Source organism: Pinus tabuliformis, chromosome 2_1 (genome assembly GCF_031772625.1).
Source record: "Pinus tabuliformis cultivar Carrire ecotype Pingquan chromosome 2_1, CPIR1, whole genome shotgun sequence".
NCBI lineage: Eukaryota > Viridiplantae > Streptophyta > Pinopsida > Pinales > Pinaceae > Pinus > Pinus tabuliformis.
Genome location: NC_142299.1, coordinates 525,052,634 through 525,073,752, shown reverse-complemented (window position 1 = coordinate 525,073,752; position 21,119 = coordinate 525,052,634). Strand labels below are relative to the sequence as shown.

The window sequence follows — 21,119 nt, the reverse complement described above, 5'->3', positions numbered from 1 at the left end:
CACTTGAACTTTTTCCAGTTCTTGGTTTACATCTTGAAATATGTACATATAGATCACAGATATCTGCAAATGGTAATTGAGAAATATCTTTGTTTCCCATTAAATTGAGAAGATCTATCCACTCATCTTTAATGTATTTGAGTAAGAGATCTTTCAAAGTTTCCTTATCTAGATTATTCATTTTTTCCCTTTTGATATTTTAAACAAATATTTCCACAAAGTCTTCAAGATTCTCATCTTCTTTTTGTACCATTTTGAAGACTACATCTTTGATGTTATGAGGCATACAATAATCCTTATATTTCTCTAAGAATGTATCTTTCATTTGTGCCCATGTCCTTATATAGTTTGTCTCTAAACTCATAAATCATTTTAATGTTGCATCCTTTAATGTGGTAGGGAACAATTTTAGTTTTTGAGCATCATGTAGATAGTCATATGATCTACATAATACTTCAAATTCAAAGAGAAATGTCTTTGGTTCTTCACTTCTTATTCCATGAAAATTGGGGAGAATAGAGGGTGAGATGTTCTTCATTGTTAATGTTGTATCCTCATCAAGGATAGGGAATCCAAAAGGTTCTGGATCTCCTCTTCCTCTACCTCTACCTCTACCTCTACCACCTCCTCTTCCACCTCCTCTATTTTCTCCTCCTCCTCCTCCAATCCTACGTTGTTCACCATTGACATTGCGTAATTCTCCTTCTCCTTCTTCAGCCATGATGGATTCCTCAAAAGATATATTTGGTTCTACAACAGGATTATCTAGTTTTTCTTCTAGTTCTTCTGGTTCCTCTATCAATGGTTTGAAGTAAGTTTCTTCCTCTTCTTCTTCAGAAGGAACTTCTAACTCTTGAGCTAGAATTTGTTCTCCAATTGAAGATAGAAAAATTATTGTATTTGTTGGATATGTAGTATATTCTTCTATCACAACCTCTGTTGATGAAGTTTGTGAACCTTTATATTAGATTTTGGATCTTAAGACTTCAGGAAGTCTATATTGGCCTGCTATGGATGGAATTCAAGTTTGTGTGGGTGGTGTGGCACTACAAGGTCGTGGTGTAGTGAGTGATGATGTAGGAATTGAACTTCTTCCTTGACCTACAAACCTACCTCTAGAGTCTCTTTCCCTATGCATGTCATGTTTTTATTTGGTTTTTTTTTAAGGCTTCTATTTACCCTTTCCCAATAACGACACCAAAATGTTTGGTCAATTTAATGTTCTTAAATTGCAAACATAAATTATCAACCAGAGTTGGTAAACTTATGAAGTGCAGGTGCAATATATATGCTAGAAGCCCACTCTTTCATTTAGTAAGATGATGGTTATGTTTGTTTTGAGATTTTCGTTGTTATCTAGATTTTTATTAGAGTTAAATTTCTACAAATTAATATATTGAATTTAAGCTACTGTTAGAACAAATGGGAGTTAAACACCTGTTAGATTAATTTATCAAATCATGTCTAATTGAGTATCATTCTCAAAAGTTTTATGTTATTTTATCCTAAAATCATGAATCTATATAAACAACATGCTGCTATGAAACAAAATATTGAAATTCAAAAGCTTTTCTATGAAATATATAAAATTATGATTTTAAAGAGCATGAAAGAAATTTCTAATTACAAATTGTAGAGTGATATAAATTCTAATTCTAAAGAGCATGAAGAGGCTAACTGTAATGAAGCGAAAAAGCGTTGAAGAACTAAACTATTTGAAATATTGTAAGCATAAACGAAATGTGAAATGGTAAACGAGACAACTAATTTTATACGAAATATTGAAAACAACAAAGTAACTAAACTAAAATGCAGTGATAATAGAAAGAAATTGAATGAAAAACAATCATAAAGCAATGAAATGAAAATAAACTAAAAACTTGGACTATTTGTAGGGGCCCTCTACATCCAGTAGGTATGATTGACAATAACATACACATTGAATTAGAAAGGTAACTTCAAATTAACACAAGAACGAAGGTCTAGTTCAGAATTTCTTCAGTAATTAACTTAATACTTCATCCTGATATCGTTTACAGAGGATATATTTATATGAAATGTGTGCTCAATCAGTTGAAAATTCTATGCCTATAGGTCTGTTGTTCAATCCTAATTCAAATATGAAACTTAGACAAGAGAAGTGTTATTTTGTTGATTTGTTATTTGGAAAGCAAATTGAGAAAACATGTTGTGCCTGGACTCTTGCTGTTATGTGTTGACCTGTATCTTTGACCATGCCACTGTGTGATTCCTTCAGTGAATCAATTCGAGCGAATAGGAGGAGATCCATGAGGGGATCAATCCTCAACTACCCATATGCTTAGTTGCTTCATTAGCGCACCAGAACCCTATGAACCATGGTGGTAGCTGCAAATTTATAAAATGGTTGCAAAATCATGTTAATTTTTTTTATCTAATGCATTCTTTAATATAACAATAAGGAACATTAACGCATATGAAAAATAAGACATGTAAGAATTATTACCTTATCAAAATCTATGATTTACTTCCTTTATTGAGTTGATAATGATGATGAAAAAGAGGAAAATGGTGTCAAAATAAAATAGTTATGGAACTCTACTTTCTCCCCCATCTCTCTCTATACCCTCCAACTCTCACTATCTCCTGCCCTCTCTCCTTCTCCCTCCCTCTCTCTCTCCACCCTCCATCTCTCTGTCTCCTAATCTCTCTTCCCTTTCTCTCCCTTTCTCTCACCTCTCCTATCTATCTTCTCTCATCTCCTCTCTCCCTTTCTACCTTGTCACTTTGTCTTTCTCTACCTCCATCTCTCTATGTCTTTGTTCTTCCCTACCTCTCTCCCCCCCCTCCAAATCCATCTATCTCTTCCTCCCTCTCTCCCCCCTCCAACTCCATCTTTCTCTCCCTCCCTCTCTCCTCTCCCTGACCCCCCTCCTCTCTCTCTTCATTCCTCTCTCTTACACCTGCCTCTCTCTCTCTCTCTCTCGCTTCCCCCCTCCTACTCTCTCTCTCTCTCTCTCGCTCTCCCCCTCCTACTCTCTCTCTCCATATGATGGAGAATTTTCACTCTATGTAATCAACTCTCTCTCCTTTTACCACTCTCTCCCTCCCTCCATCCATATGATGGAGAATTTTCACTCTATGTAATGTTATATGTAATGTTTAGAATATTTTACATTTTAATTTTTTATTGTCAAATGAGTTATGGTTTTTCAACATGTGGTATTGATAATCCATGGTATGGCCCATGGTATTGTAACAAACACTATTTACAAGTTAATAATATCCATGGTAAAGTGGGGATGGATATCCATGGTTAAGAAACTTGTTATATTGTAGGTTTATTGTAAGTATTAAGTTTTTATGTGCTTATTAATTAAATTTAAATATGTTTATGGAATAATTATTAGTCATTTCCAAGGCAAGACTCTCACGATCCATTTATTTTGATCACTATTAGTTTAGAATTGTCCAATGCAAAATATAATGTTTAAATTTGAAAAATAAATACTTATCTTTCAATATTATTAAAAAAAAAAATTAAACATTTGATTGGACCATAACTTGAAGACTTTATTGTAGCATTTGCACACTATAATGTCATGTGGATAATGACTTACATATTTTATGCCATAATTTATGGATATCGTTGCAATATTCATGCATATTTTTTAGATATTTTTGCAGTGATTTGTTATTTTTAACCTTTGCAGAAAACCATCTAAAAATAAAACACTTGAAAATAACTTATACTCAAGTAAATAACATATCTACAATCAATTACTTCCCACCATAATTTAAGTAAGTCTTTGCATAAAAAATAGATAAGAATAAGATGTAAAAAAAATACTTAGAGGAGTTACTTCCCACCATTATTTATGTTTTCTTTAAGTGAAATTGTAAATGTGTAGACTTTTACTACCCACCAATTATGCAAGTTTTTACTTATCCACTTCACATCTCAATTTATTAGTTACTTCCAAAGCAAGAGTATAGGATGATTTGTCTATCAACCATTATTAATTGAGCATTGACCAATGCAACTTATAATTATTTATGCAATTTTTCCTAAAGCATAATTTGGAGGGACTAAGCTCTCATGCAAAACAAAATTATAATATAACAAACTGAATTTTATTATTTTTATTACTTTTAACTTTTTATTAAGCCAAGATTTAAATGTTCACACTACAACATCTCCACCATACTTTGAATCTATATTACTTTAAATTTTTATTATTTTTTAATTCAGCGAACATATAAATGTTAAATGTTTATGTTAATTGTTAAACATTTAAGCATACACATCTACCTTTATATCTATATCGATTTTTAATTAGGGCTGACATTGACATTAGATTAAATTTGTTAAATGTTCAATGTTAAACATTTATGCTTGACATCTACCCCATAATTTTAAGTAACAAAAATATATAATTTATAAATATTTTAAATTTTATAGAATTAATTTAAGAATAATTAACCATTTTTATTACATGTTTTCTTACAATGTATAAATTTGACAATTGTTCTTACCCTTCAAGTAATTTTTTTATGATAGTTGCTTTTGATTTTTAATTTTACCCATCTTTCAAATATCATTTATTATATGTTCTTGTTAATTTTTTTGTTGTGAATGTAAAAATGTTTTTTTGTTAATATAAGTTTTTTGTTTTGTGTTAGTAAATTTTTTCATTTTGGCTTGACCATCAAATAAGTTTAAGAGAATTAAATATGGTAGATGTATATATTTTATATTATTTTAAAATGATTAAACATGTTCAACCATGTTCATTCCTAATGCCAAACTACCCAATGCTTTGGTGCAATTAAGTATAATGGCTAATGTTATTTAATTTTTTTTACAAATTATGATAAACCATTCTTGAAAAGTTTTCAAGTATCTTGGTTAAACAAGAATTTGGGAGGATTCTAACTTTTCAAGCAATGATAATGTGCAAGCATGGATTTTGAAGTAATTCATAATCTTCTGACTAGGCTAACACCTAAAAGACACAAACCTAGTGGCGTTTAGATTCAAGTATGAATATATCGCAATCATCATAGTCTTAGTAACCACAAATTTAATAATTTCATATCCAAACACGAAATATATTTATTTTCTGAATAAATTCATAATCTTCTGACTAGGCTAAGAGGTGAAAGGCACAAACCCAGTGGTGTTTAGATTCAAGTGTGAATGTATTGAAAGCATCATAGTCTTAGTTACCACACATTTTAGATTTTCATATCCAACCACGAAATATATTTATTTTCTAATCAAACTAATAAATGGACCCATTTTTAAAAACTGATATCTATCATCAATTTGCCAACACTAAAGAAACTACATAAAACTCTCAAAATCAAATGAAAAAAAATTGTTTCACCCACATAAACAAGAAAATTAATTTAGTGTTTTATATAGAATACCAATGGCCCATGGGTGTGGACATGTCATGTGAGTCTCACCCTTTAAGCTTTAGGCTTGAATGTTCATGATTTATACTTAAGTGTGTACAATGTCGGATCACATGGTGTGACTGAAGACATAAACAATGTTTTTCTAATAAGTCGAAAGATTCGCTATGGTTGAATCTATGGTTATCTTGAAGTCTCATCTTAAATTCTTAGCATTGTGGGTGTTGCATAGTGGGATACTTATCTTGGAGTCTAAGCTAATAGAATCACTAACTTCTTTTTTTTTCTAAGTGTTTATTTGAAATGTGTTTGTATAGATATATATATATATATATATATTCGACGATTAAATAAGGAAAATATGAATAAATACTTGTTAAATTTAACTCCTACTTTCTTAAATATCTTTAAGACAAAAAAAAAATGCAATTACACAAGATTTTGGGAAAAGAAAAAGTACTTAAAAAGATGATCCTTTCGAGATACTGTTTGGACCAAATATTTGTACTTAGAAGATGATGGACTCGATGTGGGATTTTGATCCAGGAGGATCCTAAAAGGCCAAAATTTTGAGGGATTCAAATCTTAGGGAAACCTATCTCAAATCGAAGGGTTCGTCATTCTGAATCCAATGACATGAACGACACCTCATTCTGAAACAGTATGAGAAAGTTATGTTCTGCTGAATTTTTTTCCCAAAAACTAAAAAATTGTAGGTATGCCTACAACATGGCATCCCCACAGAGCACCACACTATTAGGGTCCTATAGTGATAGGATTCATAGTTTTGAATTGGCTAAGTTTGAGCCTTGTAATATTGTACATACCTTTTCTTTCTGCAAATGTTTTCCATATTGAGAAATTAAAAAATGTAAAGAGGGTATGTCCTAAAAGAAACATCAAAGGACAAAAGAATAAGAAAATATCAAAAAATAAAAAAATATGAATCCCAAAAACAAAAATTAGATCATGAAAGTGTGCAATTCTAAATGCCACTACTATTTACTTTTATGCATAATAATGATTGTGTGTAGCTTGTTATTCATGTCACAATCCATGATAATCAAATTGTTTAATCTTGATTATATCATGCTTTGAATTTTATGTTTATAGTTAGAGAATAAAATCTGACCAAACAGTTTAATCTTGGCAGATCATTAGATAGGTAGATAAAATAAAAGGAGCTTATCAGTTTAATCTGAGCCCTTGGATAATATAAGGTTAGAATTAGATAGTTTACTTTTTAAAAAGAAAATGATTGATAAGGGTTTGTTAGCCTAAATGCACCCAAATAAAATGAAGAAAAAATGGTATGGTAAGTAATGGGTATGTAGAAGAAAGGATGTTGAAGTATGAAGTTGATTGCACAAAAGCACTTATGTCATGTTTAAATACATCTTTCAATGTGCATAAGCAGTAAACAAAGCAAGAACAATGGTTTACAAGTTGGTTTAATTAACATCCCCTCAGTCATTTCACCCCTTTATTTACTAATTTCCCCATTCATAAGTAAGTCCTAGTACTTAAATCCTTCAAGTCATAAAGGCTCAGAGCATTTTTTTGACTTTTGGAGGAACCAGACCCTCAATTTAATGACTTATGGACATCAAGTGTTAGAATCCCCTTCATAACTATTCATCTCCCTTCATTTCCCTTAATTTCCCTAATAAAACTCCTTTTCCTAAGGTTAAACTTCATTTGCCTAGGAAAAGTAAAACAACTCCATGTTAAAACCCTTTTCATTCAAAAAACCCCCAAAAAACATCTTATCCTAAGTATTGAGTGTATGTAAATAAAGTGCGCAAAAATTACATTCTACATTATGCAAAGGATATACCCACTCCGCTCATTTCATATTAATTTTTAACTTTATTATATAAATCCCTAAAATACCATTTTCCCCTATATTTATTAAATCCCCTAAATAAATATCCCAACCCTTAGTTTTAATAAAAACTATACTATTTACCCCTTATCCCGACAAAACAATTAAACTTGTCATTTAACCCCACCCGATCGATTTAAACCTGGGATTAAGTCTTAATTAATCCCAAACCGCCAAAGATTAAAGCTCTAGGGCCCCCCAACACCTTAGTTCATTTCATCTGTGCATCTTCTCCACCCGACTACCGTCAAATCACCTTCCCCTCATCCGATGGTCCACATCTATATCGGTTGAGCCCAATGGCTGACCGTTACCCGCTTGATAAAGAGGTTTTCCCCGGCCCCTCGATTGATACGCGTCGCGCTCTGGATTAGATCAAGTGACCTCTCCACAATACCGCCCTCGCCACAAAAGTGGTGCAATGGCCTGCGAAACTGCCTCCCCGCTCAACTTGCCAAACCACCTACTGTTCAATCATAAAATTGGTCGCAAAAAAGTAACCGTTGCTCCATAAAAAGGTCGAGAAGCCCTTTTTCACATTTTTTCACTTGTTTTCTTTGTAAACCTTTTTGAACCAGTGTGATTCTTGCAAATGCTGAATTCACCATTTGAACTCCGAATTCGATCCTGAAGAAGTTGCAGAGATCCCAATCAACCTTTCAGTGCATACCAGATCCATTCAAACCTCTATAGCTACCATGAACTCTAAATTTACAAATAATTCACCCAATTCCAGGTATTCAACACGAATTACGACTCACTCATTCAAATTTGGAAACGTTTAGCCTGTGAAGTATTTTAATTAAGTAAAATTAATTGAAAAATACTTTAAATTTAAAAACTTGCGGCCAAACCCTCTGAAAGTTTTCATTTTCCATTCAAAACCCCTGAATAAACCTGTAAAGCCAAATTTAAATCTACAAGAACTAAATTATGGCTACCCCTATTGCCATGGACGTTAGACCTATTACAACTCCACATTTGGACTTGAACCACCTTCCCCTGGCTGACAAGGATTTCCAAATTAAAGATACCACTACCCATACCCTCCTGCTTAAAATACATTGTTTAAGTAGGGACAAATACCTCAATCATGCTGATGATATTGGCCTTTGGGAGTCAAATTTGCCCAAATACCAGTTCCCAGAGGTACATGTTTTCCCTCAAATTGTCCACCAGTGCCATGCCTGTTACATCCCTAGCCATAGAGCCATAATGTCCCATGACCAAAAGGTTTTGTTTACTATCACAACTGAATCCATCAATGAGATGTTACAATTCCAACCAGGGCCAAACCTAACCCCACTCTAAATTGGAGATCTGTTAGAACAATACACGAAATTAGGTCCATCAACACTGACCCAATTGTTCCAAACCTTCATTGTAGAAGAACAACACATTCCTAAAGATCCCCTTCCATATGTTTATGCTATTTTCTCTCAAAGGGGGAAGCAAATTGTGACTATGATATCATGTATTTTGGGTTGCACCACTGATGAATTTGTTGATGAAATTGTCCTGGCCTTCATGTCCATTTACACCCCAGGATAGCCTCCTGCTACCCTGTATGATTATACCTAGTTCATAGTTAAAATAATGCATGAACAGTTTACTAGAATGAACAATGAGAGAGTATTCAAATACTCATCTGTACTATACCATCTATTTTTGTATTATTAGTTAGACAGATTTCATTTTTTCCTTTAGAAGCTGGATACCATAGGCCAGCCCAGGTCTGTCATTTTTTGGACACCACTGTCCACAAATTTCAACCACCATATACCTATTTAGATTTCATAGATTCTTTTGTTCATCCAGTCGTGACTATGCTGACAGGAAGCCCTCCACCCAGGATAAGTCCACAGATCAAAAGGGTCCTTCAGTTGTTCAAACAAATCAAAGTGGGAGATTGGTACCTCTACCAAAACCACACAGAAATAAGAATTTATGGTTTCCAACTTGTTTCATATAAACTACCCAAATACCTCCCCATGAGGTTATTTGCTCTAGAGTACTATAGACAAATAATGAACTCTAATGAGATAAATTTTGTCTCGGCCAAGAAAAGATCACAATTTAAAGTAAAAAACCAGTTAGGCCCCTTCATCTGCAATTCTAGAGAGACAGGGGAGGAGGCAGACCAAATTTTGCAGCAAATGAAGTTCCAAAAGAGTTTCATGTGGAGGTATGTCCCTTAGGAATTTATGACCAGATTGAGAAAGAAGGTCAAGTTGGGACCTTATATCCACTACCCCATACTAGAGATAGAAAGATATGCAAATCAATCTGAGTGGGTGGAAAACACTCTTATAGACAAAGACAGTACAAAGGTAGATGTAGAAAATACCTTATGTGACTTAGAAAGATAGCTTGATGAGAGCTCATTTCTGCAGGTACCTGAACAGCGAGAATCAAGCATGAGCACCCCTCCTATCATGCATACTCCTCAAAATGAGGAAAGAAATCCCAAGAGAAACAGAGAGGGAGCCTCCACTTCAGGCATGGACACATCCAATGTGTAGTAGGAAACCAGTCAGAGCAAGAGGCAAAGGCTTAATCCCGTTTCAGAACAGGAAGATACAGAAGGATCAGCAGAAGTAACCAATACTAAGTTTGAGAGAATCAGGGGCACAACCCCATCTGGGGAAACACAGGAGCCTTCCACATTGCAGACCCAATTTTTGGAAAGGCAGCTAAGTGTAGAAGTGTCCTCCTTTATTAGCTCTGCTGATAAAGAAAAAGATATAAAAGATAGATTTAAAGAAATCAAGATGAGAAATGAGAAACTGAAGGCACAGACTTATGCTCAGTATCTCAAACTCACACCTACCAATCAGACCAGGTTGATGTCAGCTTTTGACATCAAATAAGGAAAACTATAGATGTCCTTCATAAAACCAACTGCAAAACAACCAAGGACATCAATGGACTACAAGAAGATTGATTTTGAGGTATTGGCAACGGATATTCATCCCATATACCAAATCGAATTGCACAAATAGGTTGGAGAAATGATATACTCCACCCTCACAAGTAAAGCCATAGCTGCTAATCAGCTACAGAATTCATTGAGCAATATCTCAACTGAATATCAGTTAGAGAAGGCCTCCTCATAGGCCAAGGATACAAGAATCAAGTATTTTGAAGACTTAGTGATTGAGTTGGGACACGATCCCAAAGACATTAAAGCCACTGAACAGCCGATAAAGAAGAAAAATGATGACATTGTAGCACTGAAAAAACATTTGAAGATACCTCAGCTGCAGCACCCCAAACATAGGAGGTCTTAGAGAGCCAAACCAAACATGCAGAGTTGATGGACTTAGTCCTAAATCTTAATGATCAGTTAAAGGAGACAGAGAAGGAATTAGACACTTTAATTCAATTGAAGCTAAGTGACATTGCCAATACATCTGCAAATGTCATCCCAAAAGTCTCATCAATAGTCCCTTCCACATTGGTAGCCTCATTGGCTCCCATAGTTCCTATGCCTACAACACAACCAATTTCCACAGAGTCTACATCAGCCACAGGTACATCAGGAGAGGAAGCAACAAAGTTGGTAAGATCTATGGAGGAGATGTCCTTACAGGCTACAGAGATGAATAAGTTGAAAGAAAAGGTGGCAAGCTTGGAAACAGATTACAAGCTTGCCAAGATCATGCACAAGGAAGAAGTGTAGAAAGCTACCAGAATGAATGAAAGGTTAAAGGCCATGGAGAAAGATCTAACACTAAAGGAACCCCTTGGGCAAGCCAAGGAAATATTATGGGCCAATATCATTGACTCTGTCAATGATATTTGGCCATCCATTCAAGTGATTTTTGAACAGATAGATCTAATAAAGATAGCTACAGAGGCTATCCAAAAGGTCAAGGAAGAGTTGGGAGACATGCCTGAAGATGAAACTAGACTTATCCACTTCCTCAACAGTAAAAACAAGTATGAACTTCAGGAATTGGATATAGAGGGCAGGACAAAAACAATTTTGGAGGTGAGAAAGGTCCTTTCCAAGAGAAACTTAATGTTAAACTTGGAGGACAAATGTCAAAACATGCAGGTAGCCATTGATAGATTCATGGCTAAGTTTCAAATTTTGAGAGAGAAAGGGTTACCCAGTCCCTTAGTCATAAACAAAAAGCTCATGAGATTACAATATTACAACACAAAGATCATAGAGCTAGCTAAAGAACAGGCTAGTACATCATCTGTAAAGGCATTGCCAACACACAAAGTTCTTTACCAGACATTTGAAAACTTGTTTTACCTCCATCATGAGGTAAAACAACTATTCATCACTAGTCCTACTTTTGCTAAGTACACCGAGCCAGATGAGATATATAGGAGGATGTTGAAAATCAAGTTACCTGATGATGAATTATGAGAAAAATTGACTGATTTACTATAGTAAAATGTAGTAAAAAGGTTAATGTACAGTCAACAGGGTAAAAGGTAAAGACATGTCAGCATAAGTCAAAGTGTATCAGTGTCAAAGAGTATGAGATGAAAGCCAAAAGTGAATGAAGCTTCCAGCGTGAAAGATCAAACAACAAGGCAGCATAATGGGCTAAAGATCAAACCATAAAGGATAGCAGTACCAAAATAAAAGGGACAACATGAAGTAGTTCAATAGATGTCTCTATCTTCTTGCAAGAAGATATTTTTATTTCCTAGATTAAATCTCAAGTTAGTTTGAGATATTTTGTAATAATTTTTGTATAAATACTTCACAATTCGAAGTATGTAGGGTGGATTCTTAGACATTTGTATATACCTTTTGATCAAGAAGACTCAGAAGGCTATTGTATCAATTGATGAGCCAGGAAGCTGGATTAATTAATAAAGGATAGATATTTTCCAAGGATTCATATGTTGAGCGAGATTACAAACAAGTATTTCATGTGTTTTTTCAAATTTTCTCAAAGTTATTCATAATCTTATATGTGTTTCAATCTAAGTGCTACCACTGGAATGATATCTCAGAACTTGTTTAAATCACACTCTGTTTTAACAGTTAAGAATTTGAATGTTTTCTTCTAATATTTAAATTAAAGAATTCTTAATTGCTCTTTGGTTTAAATTGATTTCATAAATAATCTATGTTAAAGGATCCTTAATGGCCCTTTGATTTTGATTACCCCTTCCTTCTCCATTCATTTTCCAGGTCTAAGAACCCTTAACTGCTCTCTTACCCCGAGTGAAACCTTTCCATCCTTATGTTTCAATTATCTGAAACAAGATCTACTATCTTGCCCTTGGAAAAAAATCCACTTTACTGAGTTTATCCAACCCTGTTTCCTTATCATTTGACTCCATAGCCCAATGGTCTGAAAGACATCAATTTATCCATCCATTCGAGAGATCCCACCACCCCATTTCAAACAAAATCAAACACCGCTTTGAACAATCATAACTAGCCTAAAAGCATATTAAATAAACAAAGTTAAATTTTAAAGAGAGAGCCCTATCTAAGCATCAGGAAGGCTAGGTCCTGATCTCCAAAAGTGGATAGTGGTTACCTTTGGTTTTTCCTTTTTCTTACTTCAAGGGAATTACTAGAGTGATAACATTTCTAGCGACCATACTAGGGACTTCGATCCTCAGTTTCATAAAAGCTTTAAGGAAACCTTCACTCATATTTAGAGTCCCTTAAGGTCATTTCCTGAAGTAAGTTATCACGAAATTTCACAAAAACAATTAAAAAAATTAAAATTCTGGCTTCTAGGAAAACTCATTTTACTAGGGCTAATCCAAATCCAAACCCTACCCAAGTAGTTGATAATCCCAACATGATTTCAAGAAAATCCAGAAAAAAGAAAGTTCAGTTAGCTAAATACCATTAATTAAAGCTAATTCATGTCTTGATGAGTGGTTATTTTTAGAAGATCTTCCCTTTGATGTGCCATTTGATCTTTCATTATTTAGAACAAAATCTGAAAATGCAATCGATGAAATTGTTCTAGACCCTGATTTTATTGCAGACCTTGAAGTCCAAAAGGCCAACAAATCAATTGACGAATATATTCTGAAATATCCACAATCATCCATTAATACTGCCATGACCCCTGAGCTTTCTGAACAATTGTCCACTACTTTGAGTTCACCGTTATTCCCTTCAACTTCAACAATAATACCTTTTGAAGTCCATTCTTCACCACCATTTATACCTACACTCCCTAATCAACCATCTTCATCATCATCTATTTCACCTCCATCAGTGTCAAGCCCTTCTTCAACCACTTCAACTTTACCTCCAAGTCAAGCCAAAATCACAGCAATGGCAAACAGATATGCTCCCCTAGTTTTACCTGTTGAACTTCATGCCATGCCTACATATTATTAGAGTAAGATTTTCTTGTTTGATGCAACTGGTCATTACACTGCCCAACAGCATGTAAACAAGATGTCTGACTTTTTTTAATTGCATGAAATAGATGAAGCAGATGTCTAGATGAGACTATTTGCCCAGACTCTAATTAGTGATGTCAAGAAGTGGTTAAAAGTCTTTCCTGATAACCATATTACACACTTAGAAAGTTTTCAAAGGTTATTTATTGACTGATGGGAAATAAAGAAGAACCCATTACAAATACTCTTTGAATATGACAATATTAAGAGAGCTCCCAACGAGTTAGTTCAGGACTATTGCACCATATTTAATAATATCTATAATGCAATTCCAACAAACATCAAGCCCCCACATGACCTAGCATTAACTAAGTTCCCTGATGTTTTTGATGTTGATATGTCATACCAGCTTAGGGAGAGAAATCTTGAAACACTAGAACAAATGCAGAGTAATGTTGTCAGTGTAGAGGCCAACCTGTTAGCTAGGAAAGCACAAATGAGGAATGAAAAGAAAGTTGTGTTTAAATAAGAAGATTTAGCTTCAGATGGTAAAGTTGATGTTTTAGCTAAAAGTTTAGAAAGAATTATGGATAGGTTAGATATCATGGATAGGAGAAATCAATGTGAAAATCAACAGCAACAACCCCCAATAAGAAACCCAAATTTTAGGAAGAACTCTAATGTTGCAAAGAATACTACACCAAACCAACAGATTAGGCCACCCTTCCAAGAGAACTATGTTGAGGATTCACAAAACCAAGAACCAGAGGAAGATACCCAGATTAACTTGCTGGAAACCACAAGGGAAAATATTGTTTTTCTTACTCAAGAAGAACAGGAGTTAAATATGCTTCAGCAGTGACAATTAGAATCTAGTGAGTCTTTTGATTTTAAACAGGGATATAAATCAGCAATATATGAAGTGGATAAACAATATAGCTTGAGGAGTAAGAAGTATAGTGAAACTCCCATTAAAAGATCCATCCAAACTCAGACAAAATCAATAAAAGAAAACTCCAATTAAAAAGGTTTTGCAAATTCTCCCTAGGGGAATACCTGAAACTTCAACCCCTAGGATTGTAGATATAACTTCCAATGAAACCCAAATAGAACCAATCATTGAAAACACTCAAAATAAAACAAATCAATGTAAAACAGTAGAAACACAAACTGAAATACTTACCATTGAGAAACAAAATAAAAACACTCAAACTGCACACATTAAGGAAGATTTGAATCAAGTAAACAAATCTCAACTCCCTTTCAATATCAAAAATGAGATATCTAAGTTAAAATATCAGTTCCTTTAATTGAACTGGTAAAAAATGAATCTTATAGGTCACAGATAACTAAGACTTTGAACATAGGAGAGGGAGAGGATTCTGTTAATTTGAGTGATGATCACCCTGAATTGTTGTTTGGCCCTGAGGCCAATGGAATTCATCAACAAGGGGGAATTCCTCCGTTTTACATTAGCCTAAGTATTCATGATAAAATCTTGCATAACGCTATGTTGGACTCAGGAGCATCCCACAATCTGATGCCAAAAGCAATTATGGAAAGATTGAACTTAGACATTACCAGGCCTTATAAGGATTTATTTTCTTTTGATACCAGCTAGGTTAAATGCCTTGGTATGATCAAAGAATTATGTGTGACTCTTGTCCAATGCCCTGCAAAGAGTATTCGAATGGACATTGTAGTTGCAGATATCCCACCAAAATATGGAATGCTATTGTCTCGCTCATGGGGAGCAAAATTACAGGGATCTTTGCAATTGGATATGTCTTATGCTACCATATCTCCTTTTGGCCAACCAAGAAAATTATATAGGGAGACATTGATGAAGTACATGGTTAGTAGTGAGGAGAAGCCCCAAAATTTCCCATATACTCCATGCACTCAGATATGGACTTTTTTATCCTATACAATGCAGAAATTGATAAAAAGGATATCACAGCCAAAGACCTTAAGTACAGAACAACTGATAGTGAAAACATATTCCATGAATCACTTTGGCATTTAGACTTTAATGGATTTGTCAATAGGTTAGGGGTTGGTGCAGGAATCTAGATCCATAATGTGGAAAATAACCATGCTGAAGGTCATGCTTTCAGATTAAATTTCAAATGTACCAATAACATGGCTGAATATGAAGCCCTGGTTCTAGGGTTACAATTGGTTAGGAAGTTCAGAGCCAAAAGAGTTTTTGCCACGGAAGACTTAGAATTGATCATGAAATAGATCAATGGTGAATATTTTGTCAAAAACCCTAGGCTTGATAGACATAGAGGTATTGTTTTAGACTTGGTCAAGGATCTCCTAGAATCAAACTTTGCTGCCATTCCAAGAAAACAAAACATGCAGGTCCACAGTCTGGCTAAATTTGCTAGTAGTTGTAAGTTACCACTTCAACCAAACCACCAATACATTGCAGAAGTCAGACACAGACCTGTTATACTAGATAACCTTAAATATTGGCAACTCTTTTCCTAGGACTCTCAGATCTATGATTTCATGAACAGTGAAGGTGAATTTGGGAATTGTGAGATAGATATTGATTACACAATAGACAGTAATGTAGAAAATAGCTTAGATGTAAATCTTTTTGATGTACATAAACCCACTAAGTTTACAAAAGTAGAAATAGATAATTTAGAGAATAGAGATAGATGAAATAATGGATGATGGTCCAGAGATTCTTAATTTAAAAGATAATTTTTTTCCTAAAGGATTAGTGCCTTTAGAGGATTGGTTTAATTCTAATTATGTAGCTAGAAAGCCCAAGTTGGAACCTCTAAGAGCTGACATAGAAGAAGTTAATATAGGGACTGAAGATAATCCAAAGATTATTAATATATCTAAAGCCTTACCCCCATAGGAAAAAGTGCAATATATAAATATGTTAAAAGAGTTCCATGATGTATTTGCATGGAGTTATGAAGACTTAAAATCTTATGACACCAACATAATCAACATAACATACCTTTAAAATAAGATCATAAACCTTTTAAACTGAAACTAAGGAGGATAAACCCAATTCTTATGCCATCCATAGAGAAAGATGTCAAAAGAATGTTTGATGCTCAAATAATTGCACCCATTAGATACTCAGACTAGATTTCAAACTTAGTTACAACTAGGAAAAAGACAGGTGAAATTATACTTTGTGTAGATTTTAGAAACTTAAACAAGGTCTCTTTAAAGGACAATTACCCCTTACCAAAAATGGACCATATACTGCAAAGGGTAGTAGGCTCATCTAAGATTTCTCTGTTAGATGGATTCTCTGGCTATAACCAAGTATTAGTCCAACCTGAGGACCAACCCAAAACTGCGTTTACTATTCCTTGGGGTACCTTCATGTATTTGAAGATGCCCTTTTTATAAATGAATGCAAGTGCCACATTTCAGAGAGCCATGGATATAGCTTTTGCCAAAGAAATCCATGATTTCTTAGTAGTATACCAGGATGATATTACAATTTTTTGTAAATCAGACAATGAACACTTAGACCATCTCAGAAGAGTATTTATAAAATGCAGGATATTTGGGATTTCTTTAAATCCTAAAAATACACTTTTTGGTCTAGAAGAGGGAAAGTTTTTAGGACACATCATATCAAAAGATGGGATTAGGATAGACCCTACTATGATAGAAGCCATTTTGACCATTTCCCATCCCAGAAACATAAAAGAACTACAATCATTTCTAGGTAAGATTAATTTTCTCGGGAGATTCATCTCAAATCTAGAAGAACTAATTAGGGAATTAAATAACATGCTAAAAAAGGACTCGGAAATTAAATGGACATTGGAAGCCAAACAATCCTTTGAGGCTATCAAGGAAGCATCAACCAAAACTCCAGTCCTCATTAGTCTTGACTTTAGCAAAGATTTTATTATTTTTTCATTTGCTTCAGAGAACGCCATTACCGTAGTCTTGCTACAAAAGAACAGTCAAGGATATGAATAGCCAATAGCATTCTTTAGTAGATCCTTATGATATGCCACACTCAAATATAATATCATGGGAAAACAAGCTTTAGCTTTGGTTAAAGCTATCAAAGATTTAAGAGTATACATTCTCTATTCTCACATAATTGCTTATGTTGCAAACTCTGTAGTTAAGGACATTTTGACTCAAGATGGGCCTGAAGGAAAAAGAGGCAAGTGGATTGCCACAATATTGGAATGTGATATAGAGATGAAACCCACCAAGCTTATCAAAGGCCAAGGTTTAGCCAAACTCATGGCTGAATCGAACTGTCAGGCCCTTGATATCAACTTCATTAGTGCCCTTGATGATCAAGAGGAGATGGCGACTCCACAGATTAGTGAACCTTTTACTGATTCACCATGGTATGCAGATATTACATTTGTATTACTAAACCTACAAGCTCCTCCTGGATTAACAAGGACTAAAGCTAGATTCTTAAAAATGAATTCATTAAGATATTGTGTTATAGATAATGCATTGTTTTGGAAGGACAGTAGTGGTATTCTCTTAACATGTTTATTAAAAGATGAGGCTGACAAAATTTTGCAAGAGTTTCATGCAAGGTATTGTGGAGGACACTTGTACTGGAAGAGTATTGCTAACAAGATTCTAAGAGATGGTTTCTACTGGACTACTTTGTTTGCAGATGTCAAAATACATGTGACCTCTTGTCAGAAATGCTATATTTTTGAGGGAAAGGGGAAACTCTTACCCTTACCTCTTAAATCAATTTCCACCGAGATGTCATTTCAACAATGGCGGTTAGACTTCATTGGAGAAATACACCCCCCATCATCAGCTCAGCATAAGTGGATTTTAACAACCACATAGTACTTCACCAAATGGATAGAGGCCATACCTTCCAGGCAAGCCACAAACACTGTCATAATCACCTTCGTAGAGTGTAATATCCCTTTAAGATTTGGATGTCCCCAAAAACTCATTACTGATAATGCAACAACTTTTAAGTCCAAAAGAATGATAGATTTTTGTAACAATTCTCATATCATCCTTGGCCATTCCACAGCCTATTACCCTCAAGGTAATGGACTAGCAGAGTCATCCAACAAAATCCTAGCTAATATCGTCAAGTTAATGGAGGATAATAAAAAGACATGGAACAAGAAGTTAGTCAATGCCTTATGGGCAGACAGACTGACTACTAAAAAATCCATTGGAACATCACCCTATCAGTTGGTTTATGGTATGGATGCAGTTTTCCCATCATCCTTAGGAGTGCTAGTCATGAAAATCCTTCAAGAACTACAGGTGGAACCAAATGACATCAGAGAAGAAAAAACCAAACTATTCACCCGCAACAGACTAGAGAAGAGGTTTATGTAAAATCACAGATAATCCAGGAAAAAATGAAGAAATTCTTTGATAAAAAGACTAAAGCAAATGATTTTCACATAGGAGAAAAAGTCCTTAAGTGGGATTCAAGGAGGGAAGATAAAGGCAAGGATGGAAAATTTGATTTTCTGTGGCAGGGGCTTTATGTCATTTTTTGCTATAGAGACAACAATGCCTTTTTCTTGAGAAACATAGATGGTTCATATCTACTAGGAGGACCTGTTAATGGAGGACGCTGAAGCACTACTTTTTCACTGACTTACAATAGTTCATTCTATTTTTCATCATTGTACATAACATTGCAAGAGTGTAGGTTGGATTGGATGGTAATCCTTTGGAGTTGAAACCCGGAGAGAAGGCCCTAAGCTTTAAAAGATTTACTGTCATAAGTATCAATAATGCAAATTCATAGAAGGACACTTTGCAAGGTAACATCAGCAACAGTTCAAAGGCTACTGATCTTATAGTTCTTGACATTTCATTAGCAAATGCCATACCCAAGCGGAGCCACTGTTAGAGTCATATAGTGATAGGATTCATAATTTTGAATTGGCTAAGTTTGAGCCTTGTAATATTGTACATACCTTTGCTTTCTGCAAATATTTTCCATATTGAGAAATTAAAAAATGTAAAGAGGGTATGTCCTAAAAGAAACATCAAAGGACAAAAAGAATAAGGAAATATAAAAAAATCAAAAAATATGAACCCCAAAAACAGAAAATAGATCATGAAAGTGTGCAAGTCTAAATGCTACTACTATTTACTTTTATGCATAATAATGATTGTGTGCAGCTTGTTATTCATGCCACAATCCATGATAATCAAATTGTTTAATCTTGATTGTATCATGCTTTGAATTTTATGTTTATAGTTAGAGAATAAAATCTAACCAAACAGTTTAATCTTGGCAGATCATTAGACAAGTAAAGACAATAAAAGGAGTTCATCAGTTTAATCTGAGCCCTTGGATGATATAAGGTTAGAATTAGATAGTTTACTTTCTTAAAAGAAAAGGATTGATAAGGGTTTGCTAGCCTAAATGCACCCAAATAAAATGAAGAAAAAATGGTAGGGTAAGTAATGGGTAAGTAGAAGAAAGGTTGCTGAAGTATGAAGTTGATTGCACAAAAGCACTTATGTCATGTTTAAATACATATTTCAATGTGCATAAGTAGTAAACAAAGCAGGAACAATGGTTTGCAAGTTGGTTTAATTAGTATCCCCTCAATCATTTCACCCCTTTATTTACTAATTTCCCCATTCATAAGTAAGTCCTAGAAGTTAAATCCTTCAAGTCATAAAGGCTCAGAGCATTTCTCTAACTTTTGGAGGGACCAGATCCTCGACTTAATGACTTATAGACATCAAATGTTAGAATCCCCTTCATAACTATTCATCTCCCTTCATTTCCCTAATAAAACACCTTTTCCTAAGGTTAAACTTCATTTGCCTAGGAAAAGTAAAACAACTCCATGTTAAAACACTTTTCATTCAAAAAACCCCCAAAAAACATGTGCATATTTCATCAAAACTGGAAAAATATTATTACAAGAACATCAATATAATTGAGTTTTTTTTGTTATTTTGAAATTCTAAATCCACTATTTAATTTCAAATTTAATGAAATATTTGTTATCCTAAGTATTGACTGTATGTAAATAAAGTGCACAAAAATTACATTCTACATTATGCAAAGGATATACCCACTCTGCTCATTTCGTATTAATTTTTAAATTTATTATATAAATCCCTAAAATACCTTTTTCCTTATATTTATTAAATCCCCTAAATAAATATCCCAATCCTTAGTTTTAATAATAACTATACTATTTAGCCCTTATCCTGACAAAACAATTAAACCCGTCATTTAACCCCGCCCGATCGATTTAAACCTGGGATTAAGTCTTAATTAATCCCAAACCGTCGAAGATTAAAGCTCTGGCCCCCCCCGACACCTCAGTTCATTTCATCCGTGCATATTCTCCGCCTGACTACCATCAAATCACCATCCCCCTCATCCGACGGTCCACAGCCATATCGGCCGAGCCCGATGGCCGACCGTTACCTGCCCGATAAAGCGGTTTTCTCCGGCCCCCCGATTGCTATGTGTCACATTCTAGAATATATCGGGTGA

At 34.5% G+C, this 21,119-nt stretch overlaps 1 pseudogene; it reads right to left on the bottom strand.

Annotated features, from left to right (window-relative positions):
- LOC149201261 (FRIGIDA-like protein 1) overlaps positions 1-21,119 on the bottom strand; it is a 124,391-nt pseudogene that overhangs the window by 43,719 nt on the left and 59,553 nt on the right.